Source organism: Bos grunniens, chromosome 18, assembly GCF_055505025.1.
Source record: "Bos grunniens cultivar Pamir isolate PY7600 chromosome 18, Bosgru_T2T1.0, whole genome shotgun sequence".
Classification (NCBI taxonomy): Eukaryota; Metazoa; Chordata; class Mammalia; order Artiodactyla; family Bovidae; genus Bos; species Bos grunniens.
The window spans coordinates 39092727-39108884 of NC_141182.1; positions in this window are offsets into that span (position 1 = coordinate 39092727).

Sequence of the window (16158 nt, forward strand, 5' to 3'; positions counted from 1 at the left end):
CCAGACTCTTTCAGGGATAGAAAACAAAAAGATGCCACAATGCTGCGTGATTTATCTACAGTCGAGAAGAGAATGTTGCATTTTCAACTTGGCTGTTTGTTGCCACCAAACAGAAAATTCCCCGCAGAGTGGCTGACTTTGTTGGGGAGGGGGAAAGTTGAAATCTCACCTACTGTGGTTTGTGTGCAGGTGTGATGTTGGTCTGAGTGCGGAGTGACAGAAGTGGCCTGAAAAACCTGCAGATCAGAGGTTCTGCTTGGCTTTTTGAGACACATGGTTCCAACCTCAGCCTCCCACTAAGGTTCTGCATCTCTTTATCTTAGTCAACTCTCAGCTGGGAAAGAGCAGCACTCATTCCCCAGCTATGATGAAGGGGAGGTGGGATCCCTCATTGGGTGGGTCAATATTCTGGAGTCCTCAGGAGTTCTCAAGCTGACCCAGGAGAGGAGGAGGGCAGCCAGGAACGTAACAGGGCACACTGCTCTGTCATAGAAGCTGTGCCGTGTTCCACGACAAAGGCTGATGTGACCCTCTGTGAACACCTCCCAGGCACTACCCACAGGGCCCCAGGCACACCCAACTCTTTCAGGAAGACTCTGTTTAGGCTTGATTATGCCAAGTGATTTCTCCCCAGAGAAAGACAATCAGGGGTTAAATAAGCCTTTCCTGAGAAAGAAAGCATTGTTTCCTAGCCCTGCGCTACACAAGGAGGAGTTGCTAACAAGGCCTCCTCTACTTCTTCCCCTTAGTCAAGCACATTAAATATGTTAATAAAAGAGTCCCCAGTGCTTCCTCCATCAGAATCTTCCAGGTAGCTACAATCACCCTAGGTGCCCAATTACCTGGTGAGGGTGTCCCACAACTCACAGATGGTTCTCTCTAGCTATTAACATCTCCAGTATCTTTTATTTTATTTTATTTGCCTTGTTTCTAGCTAGAACCCACTTCATTTAGTGGGGCTGTGTTTTCTTAACTTGATCAGCAGAGTCACTGGATTGCTTGTTTTATATATATACTCCCAAGTGCACCTCAGATTTACTGAGTCAGATTCCCCAGGAGAGAGGTTCGGGAATCTGTGTCTTACAATCAAGCACACTTGAGTCACGCTGCACTTGGATTGTGAGCGTATTGGCAGTGTGAGGGCTATATTGAAAACTTTCTAGTGACACATTCCTGATGTCTCTATGTAAGGTAGTGGGCCAAAAGTCTCCTGGGAAATTCCTAACCATTATGGGTGTAAAACGTGATGAGAAGACTGAGCAGTATATTGAAGAAACATGAAGAATAGATGGATGGTTGTGGTCCTGGAGATTCCCCAGTGGAAGCATGAATGAATCCAGTCCTAATGAAATGAAAGTATTTCATATGCAATGAAATACTCATTCCACGTGTAAGACAATGACTTTTTTCTTAAAACTCAGGTTGACAATATGCCTACCGAGAAGCTCTAAGCATGGAGTACTGTGCAGGCACAGCAGATAAGACTGCTTGGGGATGAGGGGTGATTTCTAGGGTTAAGTTTTTAGTGCCACTCAGCAGCTTTGTCCATGAGGATTTACAGGACAGGTGTTATGTTTACAGACTGCTGACTGCACATGTGAGAAGGTAGGAGAGGCAGCATGAACGATGGCAGCGCTCAAGCCAGAAACCTGACCTGGGAGATGCATGTTCTGCGTTCAGCAGAGAAGATGCCAAGCATGAAAGTGGCCCCCACACCCGATACTCCTTGTCTCCCTACACTCCTAACACAAGTGAGTGAGGCCTGGGTGTGCAAATCTATTAAGGGGCTCTAGATAAAGACCATGGTGCAGATACCACTCAAACTGATAGTTCTCCCATATTGTTCTGTTGATCTGAAAGGGTAAGTAGTCATGTGAGGTGGATGGGCAGACAGTTGGAGAAGTTAGAACAGATATGGTTTGTTTTTTTAATCAGTTTAAGAGTTTCAAAGAACTCCTTCACACACATTTCCATAAGCTGTAACAGAGAGAGAGAGATTTGGCATGCTCTTCTAGAGCCTGGTCTCATGGACCCAGAAATTACCTTTTCAGATTCTGGGGTGGATTACAGACGTGTGGGCTCTATCTAACCAAGGAAACGGCGGACCCCCAGCCCCGAATGGCTCTGTCCAAGCCTAGCTCAGGCTGTCGCCTTAATGTGGGGCAGCAGCGTCACCTAGTGATCCTGTGGTTTAAGTACACGCTCTTTTCCTGAGAACTATCCAATTTGATCAAACTGTAATGAGATCGATTATTCATATTAATGAATGAGAGTAGTTGTACGTATAATCCCAGACTGGAGATGACCTCCAATTCTGTTTCCGTTTAGCTTGAAATATGTTCTATGACTCTGTAGCATTTGGATTTTCCATCGACTAACAAAGGAGAGTATGACTGAGCTCATGCCAAGGCAAGATGGGTGGGGCAGGCAGAGCGGTTGGTAAGGTTAAAGGGGGATTGGGTCCTTGTTGTCAGTTCAGATTCTCTAAGAAGCAAATGCTGAGATAGAGTTAGACATACAAGTGACTTAGTGGTGTTCTCACCTGTCAAAGGAAAAAGGGAGATGGATCACTGGTAAGCAGGGAGAACCTTCAGACCACCATGCTGGTCTGACATCTGTGAAAGAGGATGGGATAAACAGAGCCTCAGGCTGTAGTGTAGCACAGAGAAGGGGTTGCCAGCACCCCTGGGAAGTCTGGTACAAAAATCCAGAAAAGGGGGGTCCCTGCTCCCACCACTGTGCCTGGTCATTGAGTAGCAGCTGCCTTGGAGACATCCATAGCAGGAAGCTGCCAGCTAACTGCACTCCTGAGGACTGATCCACTCTGGAAGGGAGACCTGAGCAGCAGGACTCTATGGCTACCATAGACTGGAAGGGAAACTGCTGAGATCACATACTTGCCAGCAGATCCACGTGTCCACACACAGACCCAGTCAAAAACAGAGAATGAAGGAACACTGTGGTCTGGTGCATTTAAATTGATGAGCATAGAATCTAGTACTTGTCCTCATTTCGTTAATGTAAACTAAAAAGTGGAACTCCTGGGAAGCATTTCTCAATCCCACATTTCTAAAGAGCAAGCTGTTTGCCATCCAGTGTATGACATTGAAACCAAGTTCAATGTCAACAACTTGGAACACCAACAGTATTTTAGCTTTTTTTCGTTGAGGATGGATTTGGGTCTGAAAATGTCTATATCCTGCCTAAGGTAGGAACAATGACCTCACATCTGTGCTGATTCTCTCCTTCCTGTAAACGGTCTTTGTTGCTGTTGACCATGAGACGCCACTGCCCTGGCAGTATGACCTGATCTCTATATTTAAAAACATTAAGGAACTTGCTCAAGTTCAAAGATTTTCAGAAATCCAATTTGGATGAATTAAGAAACCCAGATAGCACTACAGGCAAGGGCAGAAAGTTTCCAAATAACAGTTAAGCCACAAAGGCCCAGGATACCTTGAATTAAAACAAAAAAAAAATACAAGGAGCGCTTGACAAAGAACCTTGAAAAGATCTAAAGGTAGAAGAAAGCCCACTGTGGAAATAAAGGATGAAGAAGAGCACACCGCCCCACCACCACCACCATCACCACTCCAGAAAAAGAAAAATGAATGCACAACTCTCTCTAAGGCTCCTCAAGGAAAGAAAGATAAGAGCAGCGGAGAAGGCAGAATGCATTAGTACCACCAAAGAGGCTGGAGGCAAGGAAAACAGGCTGGGGAGGAAGAAACCTGGGCAATAAGGAGGCTGGCCTAATAAATGAGAAGGGGAGTGAAATTAATGATGACTCTGAGTGGCAGAGAGACCAAGCTGCTCTTTTAAATTGGTCTTTAACAAGAAAAATAAGGGAAGGGAGCATAGATAATTAGGAAGTAATGAAGACCTTTAAATATAGATGTTGAAATAAACCAGGTAAGGGAATACTTGAAAACATAGCACAATATGTACATCAGCAGGTCCAGATAACGCACGTTCCCCAAACTTAAGGGAATTAGTTAATGAACTTGTGCAACTACTGGCCATTATTTTCAAAGGCTCCAAGAGACCAGGGATTATACAATGAAAATATTTGACCAGTATTCTACCAAATTAAAAAAAAAAAAAAGCGCCCTTGATAATTACTATACCTGCCACTGAACACTCTTCCCACCTCATAGCAATGTTATAAAAATAGAAATTATGGAATTAGAAATATTAAACCACCCAGAGGAAAACATGGTGAGGAGGGAAGTAGCTGGTGGTGGTATGGATGATCCAGGCTGATAGACCGGAGCTGGGACATATGATTATGTGCAGAGCTAATGCAGATTTTTTTTTGTTTACTTTTTGTTCAGTGAAATGCATTTGGGGGTTGTAGAATTATATTTTTTGGCTTGTGTGTGTGTGTGTTGGCTGATATAAAATTTGTTTACATCCCCAGAAAGCAAGAGAAAGTCTTCATTGTAGGTGACAATCTATGATGTTAAATTTTCTAAGGATAATCCACAGATTGGATAATGGCATGTAGGCAGTATCAAAAATCTCCAAGCTTTCTCTTTAATAGACTGCCACAAGTTATTTTTATTTTAATCAAGATAAGTAATGCATTATTTTTATAGAAAAAGTGAAAAAAAATGAATAAGCAATCATCATCATCACCATCACTTAAAGTCCATCTAGGCACTATAACATGCACATCCTTCCCTCGTTTAAAATTCCTAAATAGTTATTTAACCAATAACTTTTGGACATTTAGATGATTCCTCCTTTCTTTTTGCTAGCAGTAACTCTGCAGGTATCATCTTTAAACAAACATCTTCATATACTTATTCTTCTCTTCCCTTAGAATAAAATCCTTTAAAAGGAGTTGCCAAGTAAATGGAAAATTTTTTTAGGATTTTTGCTCCATATTGCTAAATTACTTTCAAAAAGGAGGCAATTAACACTCCACAAACAATAAATGAAAATGTCAGTTTTGTCACATTAACACCAACTAGATTTAGTACCTTCTTTAGTCTTCCAGTTCAATAACATGTAAACATCCTATAGCCATTGGAGCTGGATCATTAAATAGAACAAAACACCTAAGGAAATTTATGTATCTTCTATACTAGCCTTAAACTATTTGAAGGGAGTTCTCTTTTCTCCCTCTTTTCCAACCCTTTTCTCTTTTCACCTACCTTCTTTTCTTTCCCTCCTTCCTTCCTTACCTGTCTGCCTGCCACCTTTCTTTTTGAATCACAGCTGCATTGACATATTTTTCATTAAGGGGTAAAAAATTCAAATGGCAGTGTTGAGAATAACAGTCTGGCTCTGTGTTATAAAGTTTGCAAGCCTCTGAACCAGGCATACACGTTAGAGAATCACTTGTACAAGAGCATGACCGTGCCCAAGAGTGCATACAGCGGCCCTGTCTGGCTTAGCTAAGAAACCTCCAACAGCCCAAGTGTACACCTGCAAGACAAGGGCTGAACAAATTGTGCCCTATTCCCAGAATGGGCTGTCACGCAGCAGTGAAATGGATGAACCACACCTAAGTGCGATCACATGGATGAATCTTTGAAACAACACTGAAGGAAAATAACAAGTTGCAGAACATTAAATAGAGTATGATACAATTTTTATAAAGCTCAAAAGCAAGCCAACTTTAAAAAGCTTATTGCTTAGGGGTACATACATATGTGACAAAAGCATTTTTTTCATCAGAAAAGTTATGAACACAAAATTGAGGACTGTGGTTACCTCTCAGGGGGAGACAGGGTCAGAAGAATGAAACACAAGGAACTCTTAGATGCCCCATCGGGAATGGTTCAGCTCCCAGAGGGGTCACACATGTTCACTTTATTGTTCTGTTTTATATGTGTTATAAGCATCTAAATGTATCAGCCGCAGAGAGGTTGGTTATGTATTGCAGAGTCGCTCGTTAGCAAATTTCATTTGCTAATACGGCAAATAGTTCTCTCATGTCCCCAAAGAGCAAAGCAGTTTTTCACTGCTAAAACCAGGCCCCATACTTTGCCGGCTAGATGCCTGCCACCGGGAATACGAAACAGAGCCTCTTGGCAGGATTCCGCAATTCCCCAGAGAAGTGGCTGTGCCCTCACACCTCAAGTGGAGAATTCCCTTCGCTCTGGAGAATCCAGAGGGAGAAAAATGAGCCCACAGGTACAACAGACACAACTTCAGGAGGAATTCCCCAAGGCCCAAGGCTGTGACCTTACCCATTCTCTTCTACTTTTCTAAAAATAGATCTCCAATTCTAGTAAATGCTTAGAGGGAAATAGCCTATTTTTAAAGGAGAGGTACTAAATAGCAAAATCATTTTGCTTAAGCAATGAGCCAAGTCACTTCTAATGAGGTTGTGGCATTACTGGAAATAGGAGAGATATTTAAATAAATAGTCCATACATTACCCCCCAATAAATCACTTGAAAAATATTCTTGAATGTACTGAATGTATTTTTAGTGGCATATGCGTGACCTTTCTGGAAAAAGAAAGATAATGCTGAAACAGTTAAGAATAAACATTTATTCAAATTAGTAGTCAAGACACTAGTGAGGATTGTAGCATGTTTTCTTAACACCTTTAACTATATCCTGTGCTTCAGAAACAACTTATTTTTTCCCTACCTTTAATAAAACACAGAATCTGTCTGTGAAGTAGCAGGAATATGAGAGATGAAACTTTTTTGATGACCCAATGAGAAATCCTATAATGGTCCTATTACTTCAAGGCCTCAGGCAGGATGGATATAGGGTATCTGCAACATTTCATAAAATGATTCCCAGTCCATAAAACGTTAGTTTTTTTTTTTATGACTGTATCTCCAAGTGTTTTATAAGCAGTGTCTTACTCTTTTTTAATAATATTCACAATAAAAATGTAAATAAGACCCATTTATTCATTCAACAAACACATTCTAAGAACCTGCTCTCTACCTGGTGCTCTGCTAGGAACACAACCTCTTCTCTCAAAGTCCTCACAGCCTGTGATGTCTTCTAAAGACCCCTGTATTAAATCTGCATCTGAACCTCTTGACATTATGTTCCACTGCCTGGAAAAAATAATATTGACCTTGTTCTCAGGAAATGCTTCAGGTTGAGGTTTTGCAAGAAGAGATTCCGCACCTCAATCTTACTTGTCTCTGATGCTTCCTCCCCACTCCCCACCCCCCTCCTCATTCTGCTTTTCCCCCTTCTCTGATCCTTAGCCAAGAATCACTGTCTTCCCTTCCTTTCCCTTTACTCTCTCTCTCCCCTCTTCCCTTTACTATAAAACTTCTAGAAAAACATTCACACCACTCTCCTCCAGGAACTCCGCATCAACTACAGCATTCATTTCAGTCCCCTGTTCTACCAACAGTGCTCGCAAAGTCATCGATGGCCTCCTTATCTCTAAAACAATGACCAGGTTCTCCTCATCCTACTTGGACTTCTCTCTCTGCCCTCCCATTGGAAAGGTCCTTCTGGGAGTTCTCTTTCTGTAGGCTCCTTCTCAGCCCTCCCCACCACTTCCCCTTTCTCTTCCCATCCCTCTAAGATTGGGACCCACACCCCAACCACATCCCCTCTTATCCTGTTAGTGACCACGAGGGTTCTCCTTGAATGCCATATGTAGTCACCCGTCAGTAACCCTGGATAAGTTTGTCCCTTTGCCTGAAAGGCTAAGCCTGAAATTCTCATCTCACCCATTCTCTCTTTTTTAAAAAATAGGTAAGTTCAATGTACCAGGACATAGAAGCAACCTCAATGTCTATTAATATCAACAAAGAAACAGATAAAGAAGATGTGGCACATATATACAATGGAATATTATTCAGCCATAAAAAGGAATGGAATTGTGCCATTTGCAGAGATGTGGATGGACCTAGCATCTGTCATAGAGTGAAGTAAGTCAAAAAGAGAAAACAAATATCACCTATTCCTCTTTTCTCCTTCTGCTCAATCCCACTTGTCTTCCAGGGACCACAGCATGTGGTAGCTAGGGACTTTGAAACCAGATGATGAGAGTTCAAATCCTAATTCTGCATTGACAAGATGTGTGACCTTGTTACTCAACCTTAACCTCTCTGTGCCCCAACTATAGAATGAAGGCAATGATCGTACCTGCCACCAAAGATTGCTATGAGAATTAATGAGTTAATATTTGTAAAGTTCTTAGAGTGGGTGTCATTGTAAGTCCTGTGGATGCTTAAGAAGGGAAAAAGTCAACTCTCAAAGTATTTTGCAAATGTCCATGCTTTTAATCACCTCTTATTAGTTGAATTATAACCATATATTATGTTTTTAGATAAGTGTTTTCCCAGTATACTCTGTGCTCCCTTGGTCAGGGACTTTGTCCCTGTCTCTTCTGTATTCCAACCTGGCATGTGGCAATTCTCTGGAAGCATTTGTTAAGTGAGAGGAAGTTCAGAAGAGATAGGTTCACCATGGCTACTCCATCTTAACAGCAAATCAGAGAGCATGAGCCTAGAATTTCCTTGGGAGGTATTTTGGCAAGAAATGAGGTTGGGGTACTATTAGGCACCAGCACTTTCCATTCCTGCAATTTCTTCAGTCCAGTAAACTGATCAGGTGACAGGAGTCATAATGGTGCCAAGCCCAATTAATCTAAACCAGAATGGCACACACTGTACCTTTCTGTATCACATCAGTTGAGTTTTATTTTCCATTCTTCATACCTGTTTCCTTCTCTGTATGTAGCTAATGAGCTTTACATTTAAAACATGAAAGGCCCATAAAACATAAAAATCACAAATCAACAGTGCTTTGTTCAAGAATATCCTATTTAAGCAAGAAACTTTCCCAAGCAATGCAGTCAATTCAGCCACCAGGTGCCAGGTGGCAATGGGTGCTGTGAGGGGAGGGCTGGGAAGAATATAAGAGAAAGCTGTATTCCCTTCCCTTGGGTGTAGGGGCTCACAAAGCCGTAAACCATCCCCCTCCTAGGCAAGCATCTTAAGAAATCAAAGCTATCCCCATACCTTACTAATGCATCTGTACCTTTAATTAGCCCAATCGAGCATATAACTCAGTAGAAATCTCTCACCTTTTTTGCTCCTTTCAACTAATTTCTGAACATTTCATTTTCTAGTAAGCTTTCACAGCATAACAAGCAGTAATGAAATGACCGATATTAACCCATTGTTAGATTAAGCACAGTACATCATTGTCAGATAGCATTCCATAGTATTGAGCCTTGAAATGGGTCCTATCCTATGATGAAAACATTTGGTATTTGTCTAATGAGACCATTCTTGTACCTACAAAGGAAAAAAAAAAAAAAAGACATTGTATTAAAACATTTCATGTTAACAACAGCCTGTTCAGCACTTTCTGCTCCCAGCCACATCTAAGGGTGAAGCAGATTTCTCAATATTAAATGCTGCAGTTGGGCCCATATTCTTAGCGAGCTGTCTGATTGGCTAGTCCCCAAATATAACTTAAATTGGCTTAAAATAGAACAATCACATGCTAACCCGGTAGCATTAGCAACTCTATTAACAGCCAATTTCACATCCACACCAGAGGGAGTAAAAGGTAATTTGCTCATTATCAACACCCTCTGGCAGTGGAAGGAAATGACTGTTCATCAAAAAGTATTTTCCTATATAACAATAGCAGCGCCCATATGTAACCACCTCACTCTCCCTTCCCTCCAAGACTCCATCACTGGAGAACAGCTACAGAAAAAGGACTTTGAAATGTAAATGAGTTTGAAGTATGTAGTCTACTGTCCCCACCCAATTCTAAAACCAGCCCTACCTTCATCTCATCTCAACAACCTTTTAGGGCTACAACTGAGATGTTGGACACATAATTCTATAGGGCACAGGGCAGATCCAACTGCAGCAGAAATTGTTTAGATTGGAAAGGTTTCCAAGTCCCCACAATCCTAGTACCTAAGTCCCCACTAGTACCTAAGACTTCTTTGAGCAAACCGTTCAATGCAGACAGATCTTGGAGCCCATTGTAACCAGATCTAACCTGTAGACTCATCTAGTAATTGAAGCAAATGAACCATTCAGAAATAGGTATCATCCCTTTGGGGTGATTTTAAATCTCACCCACCACCTATCTTTCTTTAGTAAGTATTTCTTTTTTTTCTAATTTTATTTTATTTTTAAACTTTACATAATTGTATTAGTTTTGCCAAATATCAAAATGAATCCACCACAGGTATACATGTGCTCCCCATCCTGAACCCTCCTCCCTCCTCCCTCCCCATACCATCCCTCTGGGTCGTCCCAGTGCACTAGCCCCAAGCATCCAGTATCGTGCATCGAACCTGGACTGGCATCTCGTTTCATACATGATATTTTACATGTTTCAATGCCATTCTCCCAAATCTTCCCACCCTCTCCCTCTCCCACAGAGTCCATAAGACTGTTCTATACATCAGTGTCTCTTTTGCTGTCTCGTACACAGGGTTATTGTTACCATCTTTCTAAATTCCATATATATGCGTTAGTATACTGTATTGGTGTTTTTCCTTCTGGCTTACTTCACTCTGTATAATAGGCTCCAGTTTCATCCATCTCATTAGAACTGATTCAAATGTATTCTTTTTAATGGCTGAGTAATACTCCATTGTGTATATGTACCATAGCTTTCTTATCCATTCATCTGCTGGTGGACATCTAGGTTGCTTCCATGTCCTGGCTATTATAAACAGTGCTGCGATGAACATTGGGGTACACGTGTCTCTTTCCCTTCTGGTTTCCTCAGTGTGTGCCCAGCAGTGGGATTGCTGGATCATAAGGCAGTTCTATTCCCAGTTTTTTAAGGAATCTCCACTGTGTTCTCCATAGTGGCTGTACCAGTTTGCATTCCCACCAACAGTGTAAGACGGTTAGTAAGTATTTCTTCAGAATGAAGTTCTTTTGTTTGCTTGCTTTTAATTACTATTCAGGAAACTTCAGCATGATGTGTTTGTGTATTTGGATATAATATTGTACTAGTATAGTGAAAAACTAAAGACACAGATTTCTTGCCTGTTACTCTACTCAGCTGGTTAACTTTATTTGAAAATCGTCATCTCCTAATTCCTGTCTAGCTCTCTGGGCCTTCTCCTCTTCTTCCTACCTCTGCTACCCTGTCTCCTTACACACAGAAGCCAGGCTAAACTGCCTGGAGCAACTCTTGCAGTGTCACTTCCCAGCTCAAAAACCTTCAATGGCTCCCTATTGCCTCTAGATAAATCCCAGACTCTACATCCTAGCATCGAAAGCTTGTCACAAACCTGACTCTCCTTGCTTTTCTGGCTCTCATTGGAAATTCTCATTATTCCCCAATACCTTAGAATACAACTCATCTTCCCTTATCAGAATCAAAGGCAAGATCAAATGCAGTCATCTCCATGGTCTTTCTTGATTGTTCCAGTGAAAAGTGAACCACTGTACCTCTGAACTGCTATAAAATTTTTGGACACTTTGCCTCTTCATAGTGAATTATGGGGGGTTACCCCAGAACTTGAAAATGAGAAAAAGATATATTATGAATCTAGAGTCCCCTGAGAGAGACAGAATAGCTTCCATATCTGCAAAACCAGACTGTACCAGAATAGACTATTTAAAGAAAGAGATTATCAATCTTGTGATGCATAAAGGGAGGAGGGAGCATTGTCACAGAGGGAATGATGCCTGGACCCTCCTAGTGATGTCCAAGAGACAGAAGGCCTTGGCCAACAGATGCTAATACTAGCTCCATTGGTAACACCTTTGCTATCTGATATGGTTTTATGAGGCCATCCTTGCCAGCTGCCAGTCAACCCTGGACTCTTTCTTTAGATACCCCTTAGTCCTGATTCTGTCAACCAAAATCCTTCTGGGTTTTTCATGTTGGTCTTCCTATATATAGAAAGAACATGCGCTGGTCGCATGGACTGAGAATATTCTAGCTCCTGTGACAGTGATTTCTCACTGTATATTAGTTAGTTGGCTAATCATTCTTTTAATTAATGTTATATCTACTATAAGAAGGAAATGGCAAACCACTCCAGTATTCTTACCTGGAGAATTCCATGGACAGAGGAGCCTGCCAGGCTACAGTCCATGGAGTTTCAGAGTCAGACATGACTGAGCGAATAACACGCACAATGTGTCAGGTATTTATCTACTCATTTGAGATAAGATGGTGAACAAGGCCATACAGTCCTTCAATCTAATGCATTTACATTCTAAAGCAGGGGTCCCCCCAGGGCCACAGACCAGTACCAGTCGGTCAGTGGTCTATTAGAAACTGGGCCACACAACAGGAGATGAGCAAGTGGGAGAAACCAGAGTCATCCCCACCCCACTTCCGGTCCGTGGAGAAATTTTCTTCCACAAAACCGCTCCCTGGTGCCTAAAAGGTTGGGGACTGCTGGTCTTGAGGGAGATACAGACAAGTATGCCCACAGTCCTACAAGGTGCGGTGCCTCGTTAGAAATGTTCAGGAACCCAGGTGGGAGCACACACTTGGAGAAAGAATCCAGGCTCCAGGAGCCAGATAAGCCTTTGTAGAGAAAATAATATTTACCTGAATCCTGAGGCATCAGCTGGAGTTAGCCCAAAGATGATAGGAGGAGGGAAATGGAATGATGCACATAAGCACAGACATCATGAAAAAGATTCAGGGTATGTCTGAGAAACTGAACATAGTTCAGTGGAGCTAGAGTGGGGAATGTGAATAAGGGCAGGGAGGAGGGCCAGGAGAGCAGCACACAGATCAAGGAGGGCCCATAAACCATTTTAAGAGTCTGTCCTCTATCATGAGAGCAATGCAGAATTATTGAAAGGTTTTAAGCAAGTAAATGCCATGATCATATCGCTGGTTGCTGGAGGAGCGGGCAGTGTCATTGGAGATGAAGAAAAGAGGACCGATAGAAGATTTATTTAGAAGATACAATAGGCAGGACTTGGTGAGTAAAGAGATAAAGGGACTAGGAGTGGAAGTGAGCAAGAGAGAGAGGAAGACGGAAGAATCAAGACGGTGCTCGCATTTCTGAGCTTGAACAAATAGAGTGGGTGGTTGTGCCTTTCAATGAGGCAGCATGTGACAGCGATTAAGAGCACAAACTCAGAGCTGGGCTACCTGGGTTTGAATCCTGGCTTTACCACTGTTTCATGTGGGGCTATTTATTTTTCTCATCTATGATGAAGATAACCAGAGTACCTGTATCATAGAGTTGTTATTTGGATTACATGGGTTAATACTGACATGTTCAGAACAATGCCTTGCAGGTAATAAATGTTATACGTGTTTGTTATATAACCAAAATAGATGACAAAGGAGGAGTAGCAGGTTTGGAATAACGGATTATGAATTTCATTTTGGAGATTCTGAACTGCATAAATCTGTGGAGCAATCAAGAATAGATCTCTAGTAGGCAATTGCATACATAGATCTGGAGCTGCAAATGGGATCTGTGCTGGGGATTTTGTTCTGGACTATCTTCATACAAATAGTAACTAAAAACAGTTACCTTTAAGTCTTGGCTCTTCTTCCAAGCCTGTGTTCTCCCCACCTCCTTCCCTTGAACATCCCTAACAAGAAAAGAAAAGGGTAGAAAGTAGCAGACAAAGAGAAACCTGGCCCAATGCCTTTCCACGTTTTGGAATCAGTTGGCTGCATTATGTATTCAAATGTTTAAACCTTTAACTTGCTGATACGAAGAATCATAGAGAAGGAGAAGCTGCAGAACAAGTCTGCACACTGTGTGAGGCCCCTTGCAGGAGAGAAGTGGACTGTTCTCTGGAACCACTATCCTGGTAGTTATATTTGTCTTTGTTCATTTCTGCTTCACCTGATGCATACTGGGTTCTTGGCACTTTTTAATTACTGAATACATTAATATTTGTATTTTTGTATTTCTCTTTTTTTCATCCACTGAGAGGGACTTTTTCTGCTATCACCTAACCTCTTGATTATTTAAAGTGACTGAGGTATATCTCTTTTCCCCTAGGAGATCTTTCAGATATGCCAGTGACTGTAAGAAGAACAGGTCTGGTTTAAAGTATGGGCATATAAGAGGCAGGAAGGGACTCCAGGAAAAGCTTCTGTTTATAGGATAATCGGTAAGAATCATTTCTTTTATCTATGGCTATAAACATTTGCATAACTAAACTTACCACAAAAATTATATTATCTAAAGCTAATACATGTTGACATGCTATCATTTTTCTATGCTTCTATATTAGATTTAGCCAGTGCTTTATTTCAAATAAAATTTTAATTCATTACAGAATTTAGCATGATAATCATCGATAAGAATAACAAGTCTTTTATAATAAAAGCCAGCATTCACATGTTCATAGCAGTTCATCTTTGCAGTCTGAATAACTTTTCATCCCACAAACCGGCACCAGCTATGTGATAGTCTTTTGAGCCCTTGGGTTGGCTTTTCCAAGTGAAGTTAAGGAATTGGATTGTCAGAAGTCTTCAGCTTCTCACACCATAATTAAGGCTTCAGGCCATCAGTACTCTCTCTCTCTTGAAACAGAAAGACCAAATTTGGAAGTCAGTCTAATGACTAGAATATCCATGTGAATATCTGCACACTGTATTATTTACCTATGGCAGAAAAGAAAAGATGCAATACAGAAATTTTTATAATGGGAGGGAAAGGTTGCTCCTGGGTAAATCATTTGAGGAAAATCAAAACTGAACTTCAACTCAATTTCTCCCTCATATGAATAATGGGATTAAGGGAAGGAGAGAGAACAGACCAGAGAACATCAGTGATGCCCAATGAGGAATCCAGGTGCATCAGAGGCATGCCCATGCTGGGCTAAAGGCAGGCAACCCAGTAAAGCAGCATTCAGAATCTTTCCAGGGGAAAAGATATTTGAGAGCATTGTGGAAAATGAAATTTGTGAAGCGGTGAGGAAAAGCAATAGGTAGCCAAAAACTTTAATCTAAAAAAAAAAATAAAAAGAAATTGTAAAAAGCAGCGGCAAAATGGAGAAGTGCAGTGTACCCCACAACCCAAGCTATCTTCAAATAAAATTCATTTCCATAAAGGGTCCTGACCGTTCCTAACTTTTGTAAAAGTCACACCCACATGCTGTAATGCACAGTAATCTTTTAATTTTCCCCTTCATTTTGGGGACAAAAATCCCCTTTGACACCTCCTTGTGATGGAACTGAGGGAGCGCCACCAGCGTTCACCCGGGGCCTGGTGGCCTTCCTGCCTCATTGCCACCCGCGCAGTTGATGTGCTCCTAGTTACACAGCGCCGGACTGCTGCTGCCTTCCGTCAATCCGTTTAGCCGAAGGCCTCTGATTTGTTCACATTTACTACAACACATACAGAGGGCTGGAGGATTTTTTTTTTTTTTTTTTTTACTATTGATCTGGTGCTTTAAGAGGGGAAAAAATCTCCTTGGCTGTCTAAACACTATTGATCCCTGCTTGGGAGTCGCAGCAGAAGTGTAGAAAGGGCGTGGATGAATTGAAATTTCATTTCCGACAACTTGTTCCTGTTATTTTTACCCTTTTGGACGGGGAGAAACACGTTGCTGCGGCTTCAGTCAATGTGGTCGATAGCTCCACTGAGAAACTCAACACGGTTTCTGCCAGAGGTTTGGCAATGAGACATGATGTTGGATTTAGAGTGTATGAAGCTAAAGGATGTTGGCGAAAAGCGCGAGGTCTTAACAGCAACTGGAGGCAGAAAACTAGCTTTGGGCTCGCAGTGACCTAACAGGCTTTGGAAAAAAAGGATTATGGGCACTTATGACACTGCCATTTGGGAAAGGCCCTGAGTAGCCACACCAGAAGCTTCACCAGGTTACAGAGTCCTCACTTCTGACTCTTGGGTGGCTGTATGTTACAAGCAGAGAAGAAACACTCTCTAGCTGAAGCTAAATCTCGGGCTTCAAAGAAGAGCATTGGGTTGAGCTCTTCCAGGAGGTTGTCTGTGAACTGTCCAGGAAAGAACAATATGAAAACCACAGCTGCAGACCCACAAGGAACCCGTGGATGACGCCGGGCTCCCTAGGGCACGCATCTACAGCCCGCGGCCTCAGGACACACACCCAGCCTGGAGCACACTGAGTAGAGGTGGTTGGTGCCAACAGCACCAGCTTTGTTCTTTTATGAGATGTTCAAAGAACACAGGAGAGAACCAGGCTCCTTCTTTCTAATGGCAACATCTGGCGTTTATGCAGCCATGCACCTTTGATCGTTAAGGATCCC